The 25958-nt window shown below is 43.1% G+C and overlaps 1 long non-coding RNA gene across 5 annotated transcripts; it reads right to left on the minus strand.

Annotated features, from left to right (window-relative positions):
- Positions 1 to 6750: 6750 nt before the first annotated feature.
- LOC119035021 (uncharacterized) lies at positions 6751 to 16829 on the minus strand. 5 transcript variants are annotated; one of them, XR_008391223.1, is made up of 7 exons: positions 16736 to 16817; positions 16437 to 16563; positions 15935 to 16087; positions 14826 to 14904; positions 13394 to 13486; positions 12359 to 12477; positions 6751 to 7382 (listed from the first exon to the last, which is right to left on the minus strand). It is a non-coding gene; the product is annotated as an uncharacterized LOC119035021 (long non-coding RNA). The 5 variants fall into 5 exon arrangements; XR_008391224.1 differs by having other exon boundaries at positions 15935 to 16101; XR_008391226.1 differs by lacking the exon at positions 16437 to 16563 and having other exon boundaries at positions 16716 to 16829.
- Positions 16830 to 25958: the final 9129 nt, after the last annotated feature.

The raw sequence follows: 25958 nt of genomic DNA on the forward strand, positions 1-25958 counted from the left end.
GCCTCTTGGTAGGTTATAAGAAAGCTGTTCGGTATGGTGGAAGATGCAAGGTTTAGAGGGGAAAAAATCGTCTTGCAAGTCCCAGCTACTCTGTTAATCCCTCTGAGACTCAAAACCTCACATTTGTAAAATGAGGGCAACCTAGATCAGAGGAGTTAGAACAGATAAAAATGTGCCTGTCATTTGGCACCAAGAAAGAGTTTGTTGATATTACTGACAGTGAGAAGAAAGGGGAAAAACTATAATTATTTTTAAAACTAGCAACTCTTAGATAAATGCCCTTAGCACAATGAGAGAGATTCTTTTAGAGAGAGGACTGCCCCTCTGCCTAAGGAAATTCCTTGATTCCACGCTTCCCACCCAACTTGGGACATGGTTTAGAAAGGAGAAAAGTGACCTTAAATTATAAATGAATAATAATAACCAAGAGTTAAATGCATCCATTCATTTATTTGGTCCTAAAGCCACAAGATGGACGAGACAAGGTGCGTGTCCATGGTGGGGGTTCTCGGTGGCCCCAAGCAATATATTCAGGCCCCAGCAGAGCAAGGAGGGCATCCACACAGGGGCAGCCCAAAGGGGATATCAAAGCCTGAGTGTGGAGAAGAGGGCTTTCAGGGAGAGTTAGGAGACCGAGGATATACGGGGATGTTGATCAACTTCTAAATGTATTAAGGATAGGGGATGTCACTGTCAGAGAAGGGGGTTCCCACCATGGAAAGAGAAAAAAGTGAAACCTGCAATGGCTGGGTTGGAATTGTGGGCATCAATGAGAACTCACAGTTTTCCATATGTGCACACTTAGCAATAAAAATAAATGTAAATGTGTACATGTATGTGTAAAGAGAGAGATTGCTAAACAGTATTTCACATTATAAATGTTCCACAATTGTTTGCCCATCCTTTTGATGGGTATTTGCATTATTTCCAGTTTAGGGGCCATTATGAATAATGTTTCTGTGAACGACTTTACAAAATTCTTTTTTAAGGTATTTGTTTTTATTTATTTTGGGCAAATGTCCACAAATAGTGTGACTAGGTCATAGGGTAGGAGTCTTACATCCATGTGAGCTGCTGTAACAGTATCATAGACGGAGTGGCCTATCAACAATGAAACTTAATTTTCACGGCTCTGGAAGCTGGAAGGTCAAAGATCAAGTCACCAGCAGATTCAGTGTGTGGTAAGGGCATGATTCCTGATTTACAGATGAGTATCTTCTCACTGTGTCCTCACACGGTGGAAGCGATTAGGAAGCTCTCTGTGGTCCCTTTTAGAAGGGCGTTAATCCCATTCACAAGGACTCCACTCTTCTGACCTAAACCCCACCTCCCTTAATACTGGGGATTAAGTTTCAAAGTATGAATTTTGGGGGGACACAAATATTCAGTCAATAGCGGTAGGTCTATGTTTAATTTTGGAAGAAATCACTAAATGGCTTTTCAATGTGCATTTTTACAACCAGAGATGTAAGAGAAATCAAGTTGCTCCACATCCTCACCAACATTGGGAACTTTTCATTTTAGCCTTTTGGGTGGGTTTGAAATGGTATCACATTGTGATTCAATGTCTTTCCCTGATGACTAATATTATTGAGCACTTTTTCATGTGCTTATTAGCCATTCGTAAATCTTTGATGAGTGATCTGGGGGCTTATTGCCACCATCCCAGAGTTCAGGGTGGGGGTGGTGTTTTCCTTCCCCTTTGCATGCCCTCGTCTCCAGAGCAGTGTTTGTGGAAGACCATCAAGAGAACGAGCTGGGCCCAGCTAAGCCTCCCTCCCCTGATCCCTGGCACATAGCAGTGTGACCTTTAACCTGGACTTTCCTCTGAGAGGTGAGACTACTGTCCTTATCTTGATTGTTTCTTAGTGATTGAGTTCCCAGGGTGCAAGGGTTGGTTTGGAATGTTTTCTCAGATTTATTCTAATGTGCTAACACCCACATTCCCACCTCAACTTCATACTCCTGCCAGCCCTGCCAGACGCCTGGGGCTTATCTGTGTCACAGCTGCCCAGGGAGGAAGGGGGATGAAGGGCTGACCTGGAATGAATAGGAGCCCTTCATAGTTGACTCTCAAAACATAGACCTTTAGTCCCAGATAGACTCATTTAATATAATTATTGGCAAAAAGAAAGAAAGGAAAGAGAGAGAGAGAGAGGAAGAGAGGGAGGGGAAAGAAAGAGAGAGAGAGAAAGAGAAAGAAAGAAAGAAAGAAAGAAAGAAAGAAAGAAAGAAAGAAAGAAAGAAAGAAAGAAAGAAAGAAAGAAAGAAAGAAGAAAGAAAGAAAGAAAGGAAGGAAGGAAGGAAGGAAGGAAGGAAGGAAGGGAGGGAGGGAGGGAGGGAGGGAGGAAGGAAGGAAGGAAGGAAGGAAGGAAGGAAGGAAGGAAGGGAGGAAGAAAAGAAAGAGAGAAAAGAAGTGCTATCCAAAAATGAGGCTTAGGGTTAGTCCTTCGTGGACCTAATGAAATTTATTCGAAATAAATCAGCCTGCTGTTTCATTTGGCCTTATTGAAGTCAGTGGCCTTTGTCCAAAGGCTATGTTCAGGGCACGCTAGCATGACTGCTCACCTGTGACACATTTCAGCCACGTGTTTACAATGAAACTTACCCCAAGGACCCCGCCTCCAGTTAGCTGCCCCTCCCTGACTTTTGCAATTCTCAGTTTGCCAGGCTTCCCTAGTGGTGAAGGTAAAACTCTCCCTCACAAGGCCCTCTTCAGAGGTGCCTAATGATTTCATGTCAGAGACACAGACAGAGTGTGAGAACAGGAAGGGCTTTCTCTGGGAGTGTGCTGTCTCCAGCAATGGCATCTGGTTGGAATATCTCTACAAAGCCTGCCAGGTAGAGATTGGACATCTCATCTGTCACGTGCAAGTGAGGAGAGCAGGATATATAGGGAGCCTACAGGCTAAAGGCCCCCCCTGAAACTGGTTAATTCAGATGAGTCTTAGAGAGTTTAGGGACGAACACCAAACCCAGTCTGGTGCTTTGTTCCTAATATGTTGCTTTATGCTGCCAGTCCCCATACAAACTCACCAGTGACTTCTCTGCTGCCTCCTCCCTTCTTCTCTCTTTGTAGAGTGGGGCAGTATTTGGGGAGTACAAGATTTGGAGGCACAGAAGCTGAGACTGGAACTAGAAAGAGGTCCAAGTGAAGAATATAAGGCCTAATTGGTCCCTGTGGCATATGTTTGTCAAGGGAAGGGAATGGTGATAACCTGAAAGGCCTCCTTGCACATGCCTCCTCCGGATTCTGAGAATGCATTCACAAGCCAAGCCAAATGCTACAGGCAGACATGTTTCGAATATAATGGGTTCAAGGAGCTGGGGTAACATCGATGTCATACTTGTTTGAGATGTTTCCATCATCTTCCCAGAATGCGCCTGGGGCAGTCATCATTACAACAACTTCAGCGAAACAGGAGTGCCCCGGAGTGCTCCACCCTCTACTTTGAGAGTTAGGCTTGGTGTATTAGCACACATTCCTGACACTTACTAAAACTCCCTCCTGTGCATAAGATGTTTGGGCTCCAACATAATTGGTTTGTATTTAAATGCCCAAATATGATTATATAATCTTGATTCAGTTAACTGGTCTGACTTGACTCAAGGCTTGCTCAATCATGAGCCAAATAGTCATCTAAATAATAATTAGAACATGACAAACCAGTCTTGCTGCTCTCCAATATTGGGGAATTGAAGGAACTTCCAAGTCTTCAGATAGAGTTGAGGGATCTAGAGGCCCATCTCCCAAGACCGTGATCACTCACCTCTAAGTCTGAGGCTGTGGGTCTGGGATTCATTCATTCATAGTGGCCAGAGGGGGTTCTGATCATTGCTTCCTCTTTAGCATTGATAAAATAGGTGAGGTGGTGTTGTTGGCTCAGGTTTGGTTTCTTCCATGAATTGAAAGCAGAAGCCAGGACTTAAGTTCAGCACAAAGGGCTATAGAGTTGATCTGATCTAACCCTGCACCTGGCTGAGGAACCCATGGCCATCATTACACTATGGCTTGGCCCCTGTTCACACCAGAAGCCCATTGCTTCCACCAATATTAGATGGCTCCAAGTCTTCATATAATAAACTCTTCATTTTTTTATTCCAAACCCACTTTCCTGTCATTTTCATCCAAAGATCCTTTAATCCTTAGGTCTCCCAATGTCATTTCTTAACTTCCTCAACTCCACTCTTTCAAAATAAATTCTACTTCTCAAAATGTTTGCCGTGCTGAGTTATGTTGACCATCAGCTTAGACTCATGGCTTATTATGAAACCCAATCACGAGCTTTGCCTTGACTTTTGAACGTTTCGGCTGCCCCACTATCGAACACCTCCACAGCCCCAGACCTGGTGGGATCAGGGGAATTAAGGAAGCTAGCACACTGTTGTACAAAGTCGTCTTGAAGATGAGGACAAAACTGGAGAGGAAAATGAAATAATTAAAGCTTTTGCCAATATAGTGACTGACATATGTTGGTGAGAGAATCTGAATTTTTTTATCTGACTAGATTTGGTATCAAACTGACAGTGTCATTTATGGTTCATTCATAATGATACTGTGTGATATTCATAATAGACATGGATCCCACAGAGGGCAAATTTGCAGAAGAGGAAGCCAGAAAACCCAGGATCCTGACCAGACATGAAGAAGTTAGAATTAATCACAGTTTACACAACGTGTGGCACCTGGCGTGCTCTGCCGTAGGGAGCCGTGTACCTGCCTGTCTCTGCCACTAGACTGTGAGGACCTGAGAGACAGGAAGCAGGTTCCCTTCCTCACTGTGCCCTCGGGGTTGGCACAGGTAGATTCTCAGCAAATGTTTCATAAAAGGTTTTCACTCCCTGATATTTTATCGGTTTAAACAAATTAATCGGGGATGTGTTCTGGCTTTAACCACATGTTGTGCATCTCTGCACACCTGTATTCATATGGGAACACATCCTCTCCTGAAAACACCAGTGTCTAGATCAGGATAAGATTTACAATAGGAGAGAATTAGTTACTTTTAAAAAGGATTGGCCACATAGCCCTTCTCAGCAATGAACTTCCCTACAACTTTTAGAACGCTCCAACTTACAAAACATTAGTCAGCAATTCTTGGGAGCATGTATAACAAGTGAATGACACCCCATGTAGCTGCTAAAGCTGCATCAGTATATGTTGAATGGTATGTTTGAGCTCAGTCCTGGAAGGCTCAGGGATCAACCTTGATACCGTTTTGACTTTTTCCACACTTCTGCTGGCATAAGTGCCATCAGATCAAGGGGCCTAGAGGAGAAGTAAGAAAGAAGGACTCTCAGCAGTTTGAAGGAAGGTCCTTTGCAGGTTCCTGAGCTCCGGGCAGCAAGAGCCTGAAGGGTATGGTACCTGAAGGCCCAGGTTTCCTGACCCAGAGAGCATTACTAACCACAACACTGTAAATCCAAATGGTCTCCAATGTCAAGGGAATGGGGTTCTATACTTACATGCTGTTACTTAATCACAACAGCCATCCTGTGAGGTGTTTTTCAGGTAATAAAGCTGATAGAGTAATGTCTCCCCAAATCACACAGAAGTGAGGAGTTAGGCTTCAAACCCAGGCCTGCCCTTGTCCATGCAGGGAGGACCTGAGCTTCCAGGGCCCTTTCAAGACCAAGTGCATCCAGCCCACACCCTCCTGTGAGACAATGGGTGTTGGCTCCTTGGGCAGAGCAGCTGTTGTCTTCAGGTCTTGACTTCTAACTACAGGTCCACTGTCAACCCAGAGCTCCTTTGCTCTCTGCCTCTCTTTGTAAATTACTTAGAAAAACAAATCTGAGAATCACATTCTGATGTTGGGGGATGGGGAAGGCAGTGCTCATGTGAGGAGTGCACTGGTGATTACCTGCCATGGTGGGGAACTGGGTTCTGACACTGTTCCACAGTCCGCTCTCCCACCTTCTCCCTGGTCTCCCCTGCCTCTTTCACATAGTCCAAGGGAGGAGAGAGAAGTCACAGTGGTACTGGCATTCTCAGCCTCCAATTCTGTCTTTGCAGTTGTCAGACAGAGACCCTGGCTTCTGATGGCCAACTTGAGGTTCACCTTAGTCTGACCCTATAAGCTTAAAAGAGGAAAGTCTATCACAAGACCCTCAACACCTACAAAGAGGAAAGTGTCACTGTGGCAATATGGATATTCTCAGGTGGTTTCTTTTTTGACCCCAAGATGGCTGAGATGGGTCTGCCCTCTAGAAATAAGTGGACTTAGAATAAAATGGGCTAATCACTTTAGTTTCCCTTTGTTCACCCCAGCCAGAGGAAGCTTTGTGTTAGATGGTTCTGGTCATATTAGCCCCCAATTAATAATCTCCTAGCCTCTTCGTAAAACACATAAATGTCTAATTACTATGTTGTACACCTGAAAGTAATATACTATTGTCTGTCTATTGTAATTAAAAATAAATTTTGAAAGATTTTATTTATTTATTCTTAGAAAGGGAAAGAGTGGGAGAGAGGGAGAAAAACATCAATGTGTGGTTGCCCCTCGTGAGACCCCTAGTGGGGACCTGGCCCTTAACCTAGGTATGTGCGTGGCTGGGAACTAAACCAGTGACCCTTTGGTTTGCAGGCCGGCACTTGATCCACTGAGCCACACCAGCCAGGGAGTAATTAAAAATAATTTCTAAAAAAAGGGAAAAAAACTTGCTTCATCTACAGAATAATGGCCCTTTACCCACGGCCTCACCCCTTCCCTTCCCACCCCTGCCTCCACCCACGCTTTGCCTGCACCATCCCTACTCTCTATCCTCAAACAACCGTGCTCTTTGACACCACTGAGACTGTTGTTTCTTCTATCTAAAATAGCTCTCCCCCAAATCCTCTCTTAGCTGTCTACACCCAGCTCAGATGTCACCTTCTTGTCATAGCCTGCCACAACCTGTCACACAAAATTAATTACTCCCTCAGCCGGATTTCCATAGCACTTTGTACATCACTCCATATTGCTTGTCACATGATATGAGAGTATTCGTTCCCATGTCCGTCTCACTGGTTGGATAAATGCACTCTTTGGAGGGACGGGATCATTTTTTATTCTTACTTGCATCCCCAGGGCCTAGACAAAGGAGGGGCTCAATGAATGTGGTTGAGAAGTAGGAGCAGCAGCAAAGTTTTGTTTTGTTTTGTCTTTCTGCACCAAGGGTCCTGAGAACCTTCTTGGGGCCAGGAGCACAGGACAGGGTCCTGAATGACACGACTTCTTCTCATTCTCTTACTGCATTCTCCAGTGGGACTCGGAGTGGGACAGGACAGTCACCCGGCTCTAGTACAAGGAGGGCATTCAGGAAGCAGATGTTGGTTTGGGGACTCAAAGTATTCTCTGAATAGCATCAAGGTTTCTTTTCCAAACCATGATGATAGCTGCCTAGGAGAGCAGGGTAGACAGAAAGATGAGTCACCATTTACATTCAGGGTAACTTTGAACAAGTTACTTCATCTCTCTTAGATTCATTATTCTCATCCATACAAATGAGCAGATAATGCATACCTTGTGTTGCTGGGAAGATTAATAATTACTATTTGCTTCATTTGTTGTCACACTAAGGGCTCTACAAACACCACCCAGTGAGAAAACAGTAGAGACAGAATCAGAGCTTGAACCATAACGCCACATGAAAAGCACATGGAATTGCAGAAGAGTACAGATAGCTGTAGCCATTAACTGGCAGTGCGTTTAGACCTGAGAAATTCTGTCCTGTGAGGAACTGAAACTGGGGGGGAAGACATTTTTCCTGGGCCATGGCAAATACCTGTTGCAGGAATTGCAAAGGCGGATGGTGCCAAGGACAGATAGTTGTCCACCAACAAATTGTGCCTCACCTCCCATGGACTGGATTCTTTCTGGGAAGTGATTGTCCAGGCAGGAATTACATTTCCTGGCTCCTTTTGCATGCAGGTGAGGCCATGCAGTTGGTTCTCTTACAGAGAAATGACACAGCCCTCTTACAGGGAAATTTCTGGTCTGATCAGAAATGACTTGTGTCATTTGCCGGTCAAGATGGTTAAGAGAAGGGTGTGGATAGATAAAAGGTAATAACAACCCAGGTGGTTACTGATGGATGGATAAATGTAATGTGGTATATACATACAATGGAATATTATTCAACCTTAAAGAGAAATGAAATTCTAACACATGCTGCAACATAGATGAAGCTTGAGGACAATATGCTAAGTAAAATGAGTCAATCACAAAGGACAAATATTGCATGATTCCACTCATATGTGGTGCCTGGAGTAGCCAAATCCATAGAGCCAGAAAGCAGAATGGTGTCTGTCAGAGCCTGGGTCGGGAGGAATAGGGAGTTAGAGTTTAATGGGTACAGAGTTTAAGTTTGGGAAGATGGAAAGGTTCTGGAGATGGATGCTAGTGTGGGTGGTGCTGGACATGGCTCTCCAACACACATAATGGCAGGCTGGCCCGAGGGCCCCCCGCCAGCAGGAATGTGTCCTGTTTTGGAAATGGATTATAGTTCCCTCCTTATCCCCTTTTGGGAGTGGCTTCCTGTCCTGTGACTACTTCTTGACATTTTTTTCATTTTGCATGTACACGCTGGGGTAGGACACGTGCCTCTCTTGTCTGGGACCCCTTAAAACAAGTCTTGGACTCAGGGAAGTACAGTTCTGCTTCACTGATATGCTGCCGCTGTTGCTTCCTGTAACAAGAGTGATAAAGGCTCCGTCCACTCCATCCGGTCCTCCCGGTGGTTGTTTTCTGCTTATCTGAACAAGTAGTCAAGATCTCTGCACTCATCTCCTGCATTAGCAGGTGGTGAGGGTTGCACAATGTCAATGTGCTTTAGGTCACTGAACTGTGTGCTTAAAAGTTGTTAAAATGGTAAATTTTATGTGTATTATACCACATTGAAAAGAAAAAGAAGAAGCAGAGTATGTGATTTCTCTACATCTGCCAGTGAGAAACAGAATTTCCAGGTCCAGAGATCAAGAGTCACACAATGGAAGTTACTTGCTGACTAGGAACCTGGCACCAGACTCCTCTGTGAGTGATAAGTAGACTTCTAATGTGTAAAGCCACTGAAATTGGGGTTTACTTTTTTGGAGCAGTTAGTGGAACTCTAACTAATCTAACACAACCTTTGGCTGGTGTTCACGGCTGATGCCACAGGATGGTAACACACAATGTGGTCCCCTGAGAATGAGATGGGGACAGTTCCAGAGCTTGGCTTGCTTTGGGCTGAGGAGACATTTGTGCTGAGGGCCCACGTTTAAGTTCAGCAGTTCTCAAAGACTGAGTTAAAATCCTTGACTGTGAGATGGATCCCGAGGACTTTGTTACAGAGGAAAGGAAACCCAAAGGAGTTTGTCTCCTTGAAGACACATCACCTGTTCAGTGAAAAGAACTGGGTATGGGCTTGGGTTGTAGGACCACAGAGACAGAGGAAACTGTGGTTCTCAGTCGTCCGGAGCAGACAGGGGAACCTATCTCCACATGCTTTTCTCCGCCCCGCCCTCCGCCCCGGGGCGGGCCTGGGGGAAGTGGCTCCTTGTGATTCCAGCTGGGCAGCAGCCTTAGCTAAGCATTGCACTGAAGGGGGCAGGGATTGTCCTATCCTGTGCTCAAAAAAACAATTGCCAGTGGGAAATGTACCAAGGCTGTTGGCTGTGCCATGACCTCCAAGATCGGTAACAAGAGGAGTCCCAGCCTCAGGGGCAGGGAGGAGGTGGGAGCAACCAGGGGAGGCTCTGGGGCTTTGGCAGAGTCATAGAATCACAAACCGGCATCAATTACAGCTGTGGGAGCTGGTTGTTCAGGCTCTGGCCCCTCTGATTTTGGCGGGAGTCCAAGACCCCTATGCTTGGCAGTGACTGAGGAGCCCCCAACCTCAAGGCAGGCCTCTAAGGGGGATCTAGTCACCTAAAAGACCAGGAGTAATGCTTGGGTTTCACATTAGCATCTGGGAACTTGGACTTCTTCAGCTCATCACAGGACACTGGGAAGGTAGAGAAGGCTGTCTTTGCAATAGAGGGGCTGAAGCTGGAGCCAGACTAATGGAAGTGATCAAAGAGATGCAACCTCATTTCATTTTTAATTTTGCAAAGAATTTAGTGTTTTAATGAATTTGAGCAATTCTAGGTTATCTTATAACAATACTCTTACATGCATTCTTCCTGTGCTCCTAAGTTGGAGAGGAAGCAATGAAGTTAAAGCTAGGGAGCCAGGAATTGCACAGAAATTTGACAGTTGTGTCAAAATCTGGTAAGGTCCATAAGAGTGAGTCGTGCAGGTAATGGTAATGTGAGTTCCATTACAATAAAGATCAAGAATGATTGATTTTTATAGATTTTTCCCTCCAGGGGTTCAATGTTGGTTAAATGCATGATTGCCTCTCTCTTCCTCATTATGGTTTAAAATATCCAGAAGTCTCTGGGAGTGGTCATCACACTGTTCTCGGTTCTTAGCCCCCCACCGGCATTTACCGTGTGATGTGACACCAGGCTCGGCAGCATTCAGAGGTAACAGCACAGCATTCAAAGAAAAGCAAAAGTGTAGACCCTGCCTTCCTTTGCATTCCCTGTCTCTTGGCTTCTCTTGGAGTCAGTCCTCCATCTTCCTAAAAGGTGTCTGTTTTTTTCTCCAACCCTGGGTTAAGGTTTGCATTTTCCTTCACAAGGCCAAAATGGAGGATAAGCACCCTGCCTATTGTTCGAGCCCCATTTAAAGAAAGTTCTGGCTTCTGTTGCATTTTTCAGTCTCTGATGCAATCACAGCCTAAGCCTTGTACAAAAGCCAGCTGATAAGCATCTGAAGCCAGCCTTTGAAATAGTGCCAAGGCCACCAGCTTCCCTTGCTATTTCCTTGGAGCAGGTCCCAGGGCCAGTGCTGAGCTCCAGCCCCTTGTGTCCGCCTGACCTGAGCAGGGCCCAGTTGAGGGTGGAAAACCTTAGGAAAGGGGGACTTTCCCTCACCAATCAGAGGCTGACTCAGCGCTGCCAATCTGGAATCCCAGCTCCCACAACATGACAAATCTCTCCTTGCTGCCAGGATGATCCGTGCCCTCACCGGCTGTCAGTTGCTCGCCTTCATTGGAAGCGCTCACTGGGTCATAGGAATATTTTTCCATTCCCCTCAGCACCTAAGGGGGTTGGTTGTTGTGGTGACTTGAGGTCATTTGGAGACCTGCCTGCTCAGTCTCCTCTGTCCCTCCTGTCCCCTTGCTGACACGGGGAATGGGCAGAGCTAATCCTGAGTTGAGCAACACTACAGGGAGGCCATGCTTGAATGAATAAAACCAAGCTGGGATTATCTTGCCTTGCCAAAAGCAAAGCAGATGGACCCTAACCTCAGGCCCACTTCCATGGAAAGGCTAATGTGTCCAGGTGTCTGCATATTTTTGGCTGGGAGGGATAGAGTGGGCGCGTGTTCCTGGGAGCACCTCTGGCTCCCAGTTTCTGCTTCCAATGAATTCCTTCAGTCTGAGTCACTTTGCCATCTGTGTGCACTGTCCTGTGTCTGCACTCAGATGTGAAATTGGGACCTTGTCTGGAAGTCCATCATAAGCAACCCAAACTCCCATGTAAGGCCTCTGTGTCTGTAGCAGACTCTGCCCAGGGCTGCTCAGGCCAACAGGATTTACACTGTGGCAATGGGAACAACTTCAAATGGATTTTTGATCTTTAATGAACTTTTCTGAGGCCACCCTGACCTCCAGAGATTTCTCACTGCCAAGATCACCCCCCATTGCTAACCAAGCTCATGTTTTTCAAAAAAGTGTTTCATGAAACTCCTGCACTAGAATCGCCAGTGTAGGATGAGGGGGGTGGGGGATATCAGTGGAGGGGTGTGTGTGTGTCTAAGAAAGAGATGGGGTAGGGGTATATTTTTGTCTTTTTGGTTTGAATTTTGTTTTTTGTTAGAACCCTAATTTGTAAGTGAACCTTTACATTTGAGAATGTGTCCCCATGTTATTTACAGTGTCCCCCTCAGTAAAGTGACCTCTTAGGCCATACCCACAAAATACAAAGAATTAAAAGGAACAGTAAATGCCATGAATTCAGGGGTTTTCAAGAATTTTGCTTGAATAACCCTTTAAAAACTGAACAATTATGCACTTCCCTCAAACATTCTTGTGTTGATATTTAAAATTTTTCATCTTAAGTTTAAATAGGTGAAAAATTAAATTTCACTATAACTTTGAAACATATTAATAGTTTAAACATTTTTAAATAACCTGTGTCACTCATTTAAAATTATCCAAATAGAACTTAAGTCTTACAGCAATTGATTTCCTCCATCATCCTTTTAAAAAATACCATGAGCCCTGGCCTGGTGGCACAGTTGGTTGGAGCACTATTCCATGTACCAAGAAGTCACGAGTTCTATACCTGGTCAGGGTGCGTGTGTAGGTTGCGGGTTTGGTCCCCAGTCAGGGCACATGTGGGAGGCTGATCGATGCTTCTCTCTCACTCTCTCTTCCTTCTTCTCTGAAATCAATGAGTATACCCTTGGGCAAGAATTTAAAAAATGAATGCACTCTTATTTAACATTCATAAATATCACATTATTCCTCTTTCTCCTTGAATTTGTATTTTCATTTTTATTCCCCATAGAACTTTATCTTAATAGACACTTATGACAAAAATCTCTTAATCACCTTATCATATTTCTTTTAAAATGTATGCAAATTCAATTTTTTGTCTCTTCTGTGGCCATAAAGTTTTAAAACTGTGCTGTCCAATATTGTAGCCACTACACATATGTGGCTATTTAAACTTTCTTCATTAAATAAAATTTAAAGTTCATTTTTTTTATTCATGCTAGCCACATTTCAAGTTCTTAACAGCCGCATGTGACTTATGGAACTATCCAGGTCAGAGTAAATAGGAAACATTTCTATCATTGCATAAGGTTCTATTGAACAGCATGAACCCAAGGAGTAAAAAGATTTTCATCTGGAATCAGTTATTATTACAATTAATAGTAGCACACAATTCTTTAAAAACAAATATAGCACATTTTGAATTATTGAACATTTTGATAGTATTATAATCCAAAAAGTAATATTAGATTAGATATGCCTTTCTTAATGACACGATTGGTGATTTTTAAAAATGTGTGTATGTGTATTACTTCCTCTAGAATGAGAACAACTTCAGCATCAATTCTACCCTTAATTCTCACTTTAAAGGATTGCGCTAAGAAAACTCATTCAGAATTAAGGGGTTTTATTGCAGTGGTGTTATTTGATTCTTTGTACTTTTTCTGACTGGTGTGCCAACAGTCAGTCATGTTGACAAGATTATCAGTGATTTGTCATCTGATATTAAATGTTCATTAGTTTGTCTTTCACCTTTGTTAAAATAACGAGATCGTATCTGTATTGCAAAAGGACTTATAATCCAATCTTTAGAGTAATTTACCTTCTTGGCCAGAACCAAGAACTTTCAATTGGCTCTTTGAAGTCTGGAAATTTTTACCAGTAACAGGATGACAGGATGGGCCACATCTTTCTTCTACAAACAATGGGAAAAGGACATTTGTGAAAGAGAAAAGAGGAAAGAAGAACAGTCCAAACACAGCGGCATCTCGGGGAGATCAGTTTCAGTAAAGAGGACATCTGGAAATGAGCACCTAGAAACTGGTTCCTTTAATATTATCTGAACTGTGACCCTGTAGAGTGTCTTCATGGACCCTGAGAGCATGCTTTTCCCAGTTTAAAAACCACTGCTCCAGGAGTTCCAGATATTTCTCAGTTCAACTCTCACCATTTCCTCTCTTGACCACTACATTTTTTAAAATTTAAATATGTGAATTTGTTCAACACAATTAAGGTTCTATTTTTCTTTTTCTTCCTTTTTTCCCAATATTTTATACTTTATATACATGTATTTAAATAATATATACATGTATGGTATATAATAAGCATAAATTTATGTATCTATAAATATATATAGTATAAAATACTTAAGCAAATACCTATGAGTTCATCACTCAACTTAAGCAGTAGAACAATGCCCAATGACCCTAATGTTTCAGCTTCCCTTCTTCTGTCCTTCCCAGGACATGATCAGATTGTACACCCCTCCCCCTTGAAGTTACACATGACTATGTAACTTGCTCTGGCCAATAGAATGTGGTAAGAAGAAGCAAAAAGTGCCACTGCTGGATGAACTTTAAGAATCAGTGCATGATTTATTATGTTCCTTCCCCTGCCACACCTACTAGAGACATACAAATTGATGGAGGCCTATTAGCTTGCCCATAACAAAGCTTTGTTGTATGATCCACTGAGATTTGAGGTGTTATTTGTTACTGGAGCCTAACTAGCCCATCATAACTGAAACAGAAATATCTCCGAATCTTTGTGTATATTCTTCAGCAATGGTACCCTCTCCCTCCCCCCGAGAGACAACGCTAACCTTCCTTTTCTTTAAGGTTTTACCATATATTTATATCCATAAATAATATATTTTGTTTTTAATGGTGTTGGGAGAACTGGACAGCTATGTGCAAAAAAATGAAACTCGAGCACCAACTTACACCATACACCAAAATAAATTCAAGGTGGATAAAACACTTAAATATAAGTCATGACACCATTAAAGTCCTAGAGGAGAACATTGTCAAGAAAATCTCAGATATTTCATGCAGAAACTTTTTTACTGATATGTCCTCTAGAGCAAGGGACATAAAGGAAAGAATAAACAAATGGAATCTCATCAAAATTAAAAGCTTTTGCACGGCTAAAGAAAACAGTATTAAAATAAAAAGAGAGCCAACTGTTTGGGAAAACATATTTGCCAATGATACTTCAGACAAGGGTTTAATCTCCAAAATATACAAAGAACTTACACGACTTCACTCTAAGAAGACAGGCAACCCAATTAAAAAGTGGGCAAAGGACTTGAACAGACATTTCTCCAAGGAGGACCTACAGAAGATTCAGAGACACATGAAAAGATGTTCAATATCACTAGCTATCAGAGAGATGCAAATTAAAATCACAATGAGATACCACTTTACACAGGTCAGAATGGCCATCATAAACAAAGCAACAAACAACAAGTGTCGGAGAGGTTGTGGAGAAGAGGGGACCCTAATCCATTGTTGGTGGGATTGCAGACTGGTACAACCACTGGGGAAAACAGTATGGAATTTTCTCAGAAAACTAAAAAGGACCTGCCTTTTGACCCAGCAATTCCACTGCTAGAATTATACCCTAAGAACACTGAAACACCAATTCAAAAGAAACTATGCACCCCGATCTCCATAGCAGCACAATTTACAATAGCCAAGAGTTGGAAGCAACCTAGGTGCCCATCAGTAAGTGAATGGATCAAAAAATTATGGTACATATACACAATGAAATTCTATGCAACAGAAAGAAAGAAGGAGCTACTACCCTTTACAACAGCATGGATGGAACTGGAAAGCATTATGCTGAGTGAAACAAGCCAGGCAGTGAAAGACAAATACCATATGATGTCACCTTTAACAGGAAGCTAAACAACAAAACAAATAAGCAAGCAAAATAAAAACAAAGACACTGAAATAGAGAACAGGGGGACAGTGACCAGAGGGGAGAGGGGAGAGAATTTCAGGGGGAAAAGGGGAAGGATTTACAGGAACTAGTATAAAGGACACATGGACAACAACTAAGGGGGGTGGAAATGGGAGGGAGGTGGGGAGCACTGGGGGGAGGGCTGGAATGGGAGTAAAAGACAGAAAACTGTATTTGAACAATAATTAAATTTTAAAAAAGATAATTTCCACACTTTCAGTTTTATATTTTAATTTTAAATCTTTAATAAATATACATGTATTCATAAAAATAATATATTTTGTTTTTGAATTCTATAAATATGAGATCACATTCTTATTTTTATAAAATATTTTTCTGAGCGTCATTGACACTATGAGTATACCACAATTTACCCATTTTACTATTTATAAATACTTACCTTGGTTTTTTGCTTTGTTTTTACTTATAAAACCACTATGAACATGTTTGTACACATCTGTTTGGAAAGAAGTGTAACATCTTCTCTGGAGCAGCAGTTTCCAAAGTGTTTTCTAAGCACTTCTGGGAGCCTCTGAGATCCTCTCAGGGGAATCTGTTAAGTCAAAACTATTTTCATAATAATACTAGGATGTTACTTGCTTTTTACTCTCACAAATAACAATGGAGTTTTCCAACAGCTACTTGACACGCTTTATCATAAGACATGGATACAGAAGCAGATAGGAAAATCCAGTTGCCTTCCATGAAGTCAGATTTGCAAAACTACAAACCAATGCCACCTTTCTCACTAAACTGTTTTGCTTTGGAAAATATAGCTATTTTAAAAAAATAAACACATTATTTATGTTAGTATGTAAGGGGTTTATCACTGTTGCTTTTAAATGAATTACTAATTTTTTTAATACTTTGTCTTAAGTTCTACTATTGTAAATATAACTCACCTAAACAAAAGTTATCTGAGGTCCTCAATTCTACAGTATTTCAGAGTGAAGAGGGGTCGTCTGGCACTACTAGTCTGAAAAGGAGCTTCCCAGGAGAAAAGGTGTTTTCTACTTTTTGTTTCCTGTCCTGGAATAAAGAACCTAGAAGACTTGATCCTGCCTGAGAAACTCAGAGAGGTAGAGCCAATTTTTGCATTCTATATTCCACAGCATTCTCAGGCAGGGGCCACAGAGGGCTTCTAATATCCCTTCTGTGAAAACAAACACACACACACACACCTGGCAGTAATTTCACTCACAGGAAGCAGACCATGTGCACAGCAGCCTTGAAGAATAAGAAACCATCCTGATTTTTACCAGGAAAAATGCTCCTGGGTTGTGTCTGCTCCCTCAATGCCCTGTCCCTCCTCCTCTCCCACAAATCTCCCACTTCCGTCACAAGCTGGCAGGAACTTGCTGTTTCTCAGCCCTGGGAGGCCTGCCAGAGGCCTCCCATTTTTCCTGAGAGGTTCTCTTCTATTTCTAAACAGAGTTGTTTAAAACCGGATGCCACAGGAGCTCTGGCTCCTCGACCTTCAACCCCTCTTGTAACCTCTGGCCCCATGGAGGGGCCCCTCCTCCCTTCACTGTTCCTGATTTGGAGCCCACAGTGTAACCACAGCAACTTTCTCTATGAGATGGGCAGGTACGGGCTTCGGGCCAATGTGGGGGAAACTTCCAAAGGAAATTTCACTGAACCATCACTGAGGCTCCCAGAAGAACTTTCAGCCATTTCTTCCCTCAGTTCCTTCCATTACCTTCTCCCCCTGCCTCTATGTCCTAGAATCCTTACACCAGAAGAATTAGACCAGCTCCTCTAGTCCTAATCCCTCACTTAGGGCCAGACAAACCAACATAGATTACAAGGGTATGGCTTCGCTGAAGAAACAACCAAAGGAGTGTCTACCGCTTCCATTCATTTAGTTCTAACACATCACTCCTTAAGCAGAAGGTGCTCATTCATTCATTCATACTACCATTGTTCATTCATTTTCTATTCTAAAAGGTATCTACTATGTACTAGCTACTGTTCACAGTACTGTGCCCTTGTGAATTGTGTGTACTGATGGATGTTAGAAATGCAATAGAAGGAAGGAAGGAATAGGAAGTCGTTGAAAATAATAATAAAGAGAGTAATTAGAAGGCTTCTCATTTCCAGAAAATGACAACAGCCTTTGGCCCTGTTGCAATCTTCTGGGTGCGTCTAGGGCTCACCAGGCCCGAAACCCAGATCTGGCAATCAGGAAAGCCAGAAACCCAGACCAGAATGCAATGGTTAATGGGAGTGAGAAACAGGAAATGTGGCTTTGAAGTTCCTCCAAGTCAGGTGCAGGAGGTGAGCCATCTGAAACTTCGGTGGGCAGACCCTGGAGCCAGCAGCAGTGAGCCTCTCTGCAGATGTCTTCAGAGTGGCTGGCAATCAGAGGGTCTCCCTCAGACTCAGGAGGGGCCCTTGGCCTATGTGCCTGCGGCTGCTATTCTGGTTGTTGTAGGAGCTGTGACATTATTATACCCGCAGGCCTCTGACGATGACAGTGAGGGAGGACCCCGAAAGAAACAGCTACTGCCTTCCTTAAGAGCTGTGGTGATGTCTCTGTCTCTGCAAATCAAATTCAGTTTCCCCGCAGTGAACTGGTCATCTGGGAGGGGGTGAGTGAGAAGGGGACTCAATTCCCGCTCCTGATTATTGTTCTTGGGCAATGCCTCCAACATTTTGCTTTCAGTTTCCCTGCTTCCAGTTTATCTGTCACATGGATTGTGACCTGTAGATACTCATTCATTCATTCATTCATTCATTCAAAAAACATACTCTGAGTAGGTGCCAGACCCTGTGCAGGGCACTGGGAATGCTCTTTGAGAGGAGAGGCATGGGTCCCGCCCTGAGGGTTGTAACGGGACAGACAGGCACCACCAGGAACAGGGTGCGCTTGAGAAACACTCTCAGAAGGGACCCGGGAGCCTGGTGGTCTGGAGGGAGACGGGAGGGCACTCCTGCCTCCACCTTGGGCCACCCTGGAGAGTTCAGCCAGTGCTGGTTTCATTGTGCTAGGTGCTGGGATCTCAAAGTGTTTATCTCGGAAGAGACATTGAGCTCCTTCAAGATGAATGAAAATCAGTTTCCAAGGCAGGCACCTGGTGAGAAGGGAACTGGGGAGTTTGTAGTCAGAGTAAACAGCTGGTACAAAGGCTATGAAGTGGGAAGGAGCAAAGTTCACAGCAGGGCCAGTGAGTGGTTCCCAAGGTCTGAGCCGCAGTGTGGGTGTGGGGAGGCGGCCTGATTGCAGGGGAGCTGGGGCTGAAGGGTGGAGAAGCCGGAGGGTGCGGAGGCTGTGCCAGGGGGGTTTGGACTTTATCCTATAATAAGAAAAAGGAACTATGGAAGGTTTTTAAAGCTCGGTATAACATAATTGGATCTGAGACATAAACTCATACACAAACACATATATAGTTATGTATTAACACACTACGTATAACAATCAATTAAGATATTTAAATATTCTAAACATATGCACATTTAAAAGACACATGTATGCATACATTTCAGCCATATAATCTTGGTAAGATAACTATGCTTTTCTTCCTCTATTCCGTCTTCCCTAGCCAGCAAAAGCCTGCACATTGCCCAAGAAAATAATGATTCTCTTCACAGAAATGTAACGAGAATAACACAGTTAATATTCAGTAGGTGGTTGGGTTTTTTTTCCTTTCTTCCAAATGGTGCTCTGGAGAATCAGTTGGCAAGGCTCTTGGGAACCCAATTTAGAAGAGAACAGAGAAGAGGGGCGGGCAGATAACAGCCCCTCCGCAGAAGCCTTCCTCCTCCCTCCCCATGGGCGACGGGGAAGGGGACAGGGGCGGGCTGTGAGGGGTAGCACAGAGGAAGGCACAGCCTTGGGGATGGAAGGTCCAAGTGAGGGACTGCCAGCACCTTGGATGCTGGCACTTCTCTTTTTTTCCCCATGAGCAGATCTCCATGCCGTGTCTCTCAGTGGGGCGAAGTTATCTGTCACCGCTGGGTGAGCGCTGCTGGGGCGGGGGGGGGGGGGTCACACCCCAGCTGGAGGTGTGCCTGAGACAGGCAGCCCTATCAGACTGGCTGTGTGGAGAGGCCTGCTTCCCCCACTCTAAAAATACCCCGGAAGTGTAGTTCTTGACATCCCACGCAGGAAAGGGAAAGAGTGGTGGGAAGGGGAAGCCATATACATACAGTGTACCATTAAAATGTTTTTTGAGGTGACTTACCAAACCGAACACAAGATTTTGGGGGTGGGGAGGAATTCGATAAAGAAATCATGAAAGGAGAAAATAAAGAACAGATAGAAGAAAGGAGATTAAGTAGGAGAAAAGTTTGTACTCACTGATCTACAATGGCCTTATAACATTGACAAAAGTAGGAAATGAATTAGAGTTTGAACTTCCTAGAGACAAAGTGAAAATGAAAACAAAATTGACAATGTACAAAAGATAAGAGAAAACTAGTTCCTCTGGAACAGCTTTCCTTTTTCTTGTTCTGAGACCTGAGTGCACGTTTACCTCACCCCCACCCCAGCCCTCACAAAAGAGAAGCCCTGGGCTGTCCTCACAGCTTTTATTTTTTAAATTATTTTTCAACTACAGTATTCTGTCTTTAACTCCCATCCCATCCCACCCCCTCATGCCCCCCACCTCCCTCCCCTTTTCACCCCCCTTAGTTGTTGTCCATGTGTCCTTTATGCTAGTTCCTGTAAATCCTTCCCCTTTTTCCCCTGAAATTCCCTCCCCTCCCCCCTCTGGTCGCTGTCCCCCTGTTCTCGATTTGCTTTTCAGCGATCTTTACAGCACTGTTTTCTATGGCAGTTTCCATGGGATCCCTGTGGATACTCCAAAGCTTGATTAGCAGTTCTGTGAGGTGTCAGAAAAGGAAGGCCAAACACATCAACCCACGGTGGCAACCGTACCTGATCTGGATCTGAGAATAAAATCTGCATTGTCTAAACAACAGACTGACATCCTTCAAGCAATCCTCCACAATGCTTGCTACAAGTTGTGTCATTCACAGAAGTTAGTAAATTGGAAAGAACCCAGCTAGAATAATTTTCTATAACCATTTAAAGGCAGATCAGTAATTTTAAAAGTCGATCTAACACATATCCAAAGAAATTCTAGAAAGTCATTAACAATTACTTTCTATATAGTAACTTTCATGATCTCATAAATGTCTATAATACTACAGTTAAATAAAAAATCAGTAGCAAAATATAATGTACAGCATGAAACACTGAGAAAAAAAGGAAGGACATAAAATATTAATTGGTTACTTCTAAGTAACCAATTAAGAGAGGTGGGTGGGATGGGAGAATATAAAATGTTAACTGTCTCTCTGTAGGTGGTACAATTCTACTGGTTTGTCCTGGTCATAGTTTAAATATCACGCTCTGAGATAATCCCAGGAAGCACTAGAAGAGGGTGGAGAAGTAAAACAGAGAAAGGAAGACAGCCAATAAGAAGTGCACTGAGTGGGTTACTACTATCAGCAACAGGAACTAAATCTCCCTAGGGGCCCTCTGAGAGACAATACGGAACATATCTCAGGACTGTCCCACTAAAGAGCTGGGTTTTCACCCACCTACTCTCATCTCTCATTGTTGAGAATTGCTCCCTGGGGCCTTCACTCCAGGCACTTTTAACCTGCCCTGGTGCAGGCCAAATAAGCTCCAATGGCCAGAGAAAGTCCTCAAGGAGGGGATGGAGGTGCTGAAGAAAGGAAGCCATTGACATGCTGTATGAGGGAACTGTCCACCCACTGGGGGGGACCTCTAGCACAGGTCAAGAACTATGTGCAGATGATCAACACTATGATTTCTAGGTTTTCAACATATACTGTTTGTGCTATCAGAAAAATATTTATAAACATCAATTTGTCAGAAGCTACCTGTTGACACCTGTTATGAGAATTAAGGACCTGGCCATGACTCTCATGAACAATAACAATTGCCTCTCTGTCCAAAGGTGCACTGGGGCAGTACTCTTGAAAGAATGAAGTTTTTCTCAGAAAGTACTTCTGAGACCAATCTAGAACACATTAAAAAGAGAAGTCAGCATCTCAAAACTATAGAATAGCTGGCCACATTGATGATAGCTTAAAATTTGTTCATGTTGGGAATTACCAACTATCTACCCAGAGCTATAGAGCTCAGTCATGCGTCATGAAACATTTAAACTGGAGCATTATACTTTCCAAGGAAAGATGGCTTTCACTTTAAATTCATAATCACAGATGTCAAGTGGGTACCCAGCACTGCCTGGCAGCAGTAAGTTCATCTTCCTCATTGTTGGGGCCATGAGAATGCCTTTCAGGGAGCACAATTAACCAAAGGCCCCAGTGGCTGTGCTCTGAAATCCATCACTGCATTGATGCTTAAGGCCATCTTCCCAGGGGCTGCTTCCAGCCAATGGCTGAGCTCAGCAGGGATAACAAGGAAACAGGTAACTCCTCTGACAACTAACTTAGCCTCCCCTTTGTTCTTGCTAAACCTTCTCTAGATTTCATGGCAGTCTGGTACACTTCCACTCAACCTTTCTTTCCTCTCTCCTTCACTGTCTGACAGCTCTCCCAACCTTTTCTGCTTCCCTCCCCATTTTTTACCCACATCATTCTACTAATAAAATCATTGTATGTTCATTCCCACCTTGACATCTACTTCTAGTAGAACCAAGACCAATACACCATCCCTTAAACTGGCCCTTTCCTCCCTCTTCTCCCTTCTCAGCAACTCCCTTCTCTTTCCCCTTACAGCTGATGACCTGGTCTCCTGATTGGTTGAGACAATGGAAAGCATCAGGTGGAGCCTAAGTCTACCAGCACCTCCTCCCTTGTGAAGGGAACTATTCCTTTTCGGTCAAAGCCCACTCTTTCCAACAGCACACAGATCTCATCCCTTCTCAAGAAGATCTTTATTTCTTCAGATCTCTCCTTCCTCTCCTGCAACACCATTCTCTTCCTCACTCTGCTTTTCAGCCCTTCCAGTTACGGTCTCATCCTTTCCTCTTTTCCAAAACCAAATTTTTAGAAGATATTTACATATAGTGTCTCCACTTAATTACTTCCCATTCACTCTTAGTCCACTTCATTTAGCCTCAGCAACTTCCACTCTAGTGCTCTTTTTTAAAAAAGATTTTATTCATTTATTTTGAGAGAGGGGAAGGGAGGGACAGAGGAGAAAAACATCAATGTGTGGTTGCCTCTTGAGTGTCCCCTAATGAGGACCTGGCCCTCAACTCAGGCATGTGCCCTGACTGGGAATCGAACCAGTAACCCTTTGCTTCACAGGCCAGCACTCAATCCACTGAGCCACACCAGCCAGGTCATCTAGTGCTCTTGTTAAGTGCAACATGGCCTCTGCATTAGCAAATTCATGGAACATTGTCCTATCTTCATCCCACTCACCTGTTAGCAGTATTTGGCATAGTTGAACATCTCTTCATTCTATAAAACTTCTCTTTTGACTGATACCATAAAATCCTGGTATTTCCCCTACCTTACTGGCTACTCTTTTTCATTCTCTTTTTTTACGACTCTTTTTTTGCCAGATATCCAAACTGTGGGTGTCTTCCAAGGCTCTCAGCTCTTTTCTCTACCCTTTCTCTCTGATTTCATCCACTCCCTTGGCTTTCAATAACATTGACATGCATAGAACTGTTCAACTTTATATTGCCAGCTCTTACCTTTCCTCTGGACTTCAGACTTATTACAGCCATTTGCCTACTCTACAGCCCCACCCAGATATTTAATGGGCAGCTCAAATTTAATAGGTCAAGAGCCTTTGATTTCTCTCTCCAAATATGCTTCTCCCTAGCCCATCTCAGTTAATGGCACCATCATCCACTCTGGTTGTATGTGTCAGAGTTCTAGGGGTCACCCTTAAATGTTCACTCTTTGTGTTTAATCTATCTGTTAATTCTTCCTCAGAAATAGATCTCAGTCCACCTACATCTCTTTCTCTTCACTGGTTCCACCCGAGTCCAAAACCACCATCTCTAGCTTTGTGTATTAGTTTGCTAAAGCTTCCATAACAAAGCACCACAGACAGGGTGGCTTAACAGAAATTTATTTTCTCACGATTCTGAAGGCTAGAATTCTGAGATCAAGAGGTTGATCGGGCTGGTTTCTTCCGAGGCCTCTCTCCTGTGCATATAGATGCCATTTTCTGTTTGTATCTTCACATGGTCTCTTTCTCTGTGCTTCATAATGTCTTAATATCTTATACGGAAACCAGTCATGTTGGATTACGGCCCACCCTGCTGATCTCATTTAACTTTAATCACCTCTTTAAAGACCCTGTTTCCAAACATAGTCACTTTCTGAAATACTGAGCATTAGGACTTTACCATACAAGTAATCCAAGTCTCATAACAGTTGGATTACTACACGAAGTAAAGGGGATGTAAAAACCTTATAATTACTCTCCACAGCTTCCTCCTTGCCCCTCTCCAATTCACTCTCCACAGAGAAGCTAGAGTGACTTTTTAAAAACATAAATCTTATTCCACTCCTCTGCCTGAATCTTTGTAGTGCCTTTCTATTGCACTTAGAGCAAACCCAAACCCCTTGCCCTATAAATCTGGCTCCAGACTACCTCTTCAATCTCATCTCATGTTCCTCTCCCCCTCGGCCACCACACAAACCCAACTTCTTTCAGATCCTGGGACAATTCCCACTGTTTTACAGCTCAGTGGCTTTGTACACATGATGTGTTTGTCTTCAACTTTCCTCCCGTTGTGTATAACGCTGCTGTCTCTTTCTTACTCTTCATGTCTAAATGTCCCCCCCCCCCCCCCCCGTTATTCTTTATGGCAGCACTCTGCACGTCTTTCATAGCACTCACATATAATTGTTCATCCAGGCCCTGGCTGGCGTAGCTCAATGGATTGAGTGCAGGCTTGTGAACCAAAGCATCGCCAGTTTGATTCCCAGTCAGGGCACATGCCTGAGTTGTGGGCCACATCCCCAGTGTGGGGTGTGTTAGAGGCAACCACACATTGATGTTTCACTCCCTTTCTTTCTCCCTCCCTTCCCTATCTCTCTAAAATAAATAAGTAAAATCTTTTAAAAAAATAAATAATTGTTCATCCCTTTGTCTGGTTATCTATTTATTGCCTGTTTCCTATTTCTCCTACTAAAATGTAAGTTCATGAGGGCAGGGATTTTGTCTTATTTTTCATGGCTATATCTCGAGTACCCAGAAGAGTGTCTGGCATATTATAGGTGCTCTGTAAATACTAGCTGAATGAAAGAATGATCATACCGGAATAAATTATTTAGAAAATATACCTATAAGTAACTAAATTACTTGACCTTTTGAATCATATTGTTGGATACACATTAATTAAATTTCCAAGATGCTGCCTAAATGACAATTGTGTTTTCAGAATAGTTCTTTTCCGGCAATAGTTGAAGAGCAGGAGCAATTTCCTGTTGAAATCACTTCTAGCTCTCCACCATTAAATCATCTCATCAGTGGATGAGAGCATGCTTCTTAATTGTCTAGGGCAGGATCAACTGACCACCAGAGTGCCCCATTGGAACATCACAGACTTTGGCCTTGATATATCCAAATGGTTTGAATCTCATTTCTGTTATTATAAGCTGCATGGCCTGACAAGGTCAAAAACTCTCTGAGCCTCACTGTCCTCATGGGTAGGTTGAAAAGTATCTACCTCTCATGAATATTCTGAAATTAAACGACATCCTGCACATAATGTGCCTAACATAGTTCCCAATACATGGTGAATATTTATAATGAGTGGTAGCCATTATTATGGATCCAGAAACAATGATGCAGGATTTTGGAGCAGAGTTGTGGAGGTGAAGAAGAGATAGATTAAACACACATATGACTGAATCTCTCCATTTCTTTTGCACTGGAAGAGGAAAGTATCACCTGGAAGTGGGGCCTTCACTTGGCAGTCCTCCCAAGTTTACGGATTTAAGTTCCAGCCCCTTGGAGGGCTCCACATGCTCCAGGTCTTTCAGATGAGTGTGTGCACGCTGAAGCCGTGCACTGAGAAAAGCAGAGAAAGCGTATCCCTGAGAACTAGGAATCTGTATCCCACTGAAATCGGATTAGCAACCACAGTGCAGTCTCTCAAGTTTAGGGTGAGTGGTTGCTGTTTTTTGTTTAATTGGTTGCTGAAAGGAAAAATGGAGAGGAGAGAAATCATCAGGGAGGCTTTCATAAAATAGGGATCTGATCACTTGGCAAGGTGAATCACAATTGTCACATCAAAATTCAACCTCTCTTTTATCTGCCAGCCCAATCCTAAATCATGATTTTTTTTAATTGCCCCAAGGACTCTGTAGATAAGTGTTGAATGAATTAAATTACAAAAGAAAAAAACTTTAGCATGCTAATCATATATCCTAGAGAAATGAATGCATATATTTATCTAGAGATGTGTACAAAAATATTTAATACAGTTTTATTCATAATAACCAAAAACTAG

The sequence above is a fragment of the Artibeus jamaicensis genome, unplaced genomic scaffold (assembly GCF_021234435.1).
Source record: "Artibeus jamaicensis isolate MK-2021 breed Jamaican fruit bat unplaced genomic scaffold, CSHL_Jam_final contig_3175, whole genome shotgun sequence".
Lineage (NCBI taxonomy): Eukaryota > Metazoa > Chordata > Mammalia > Chiroptera > Phyllostomidae > Artibeus > Artibeus jamaicensis.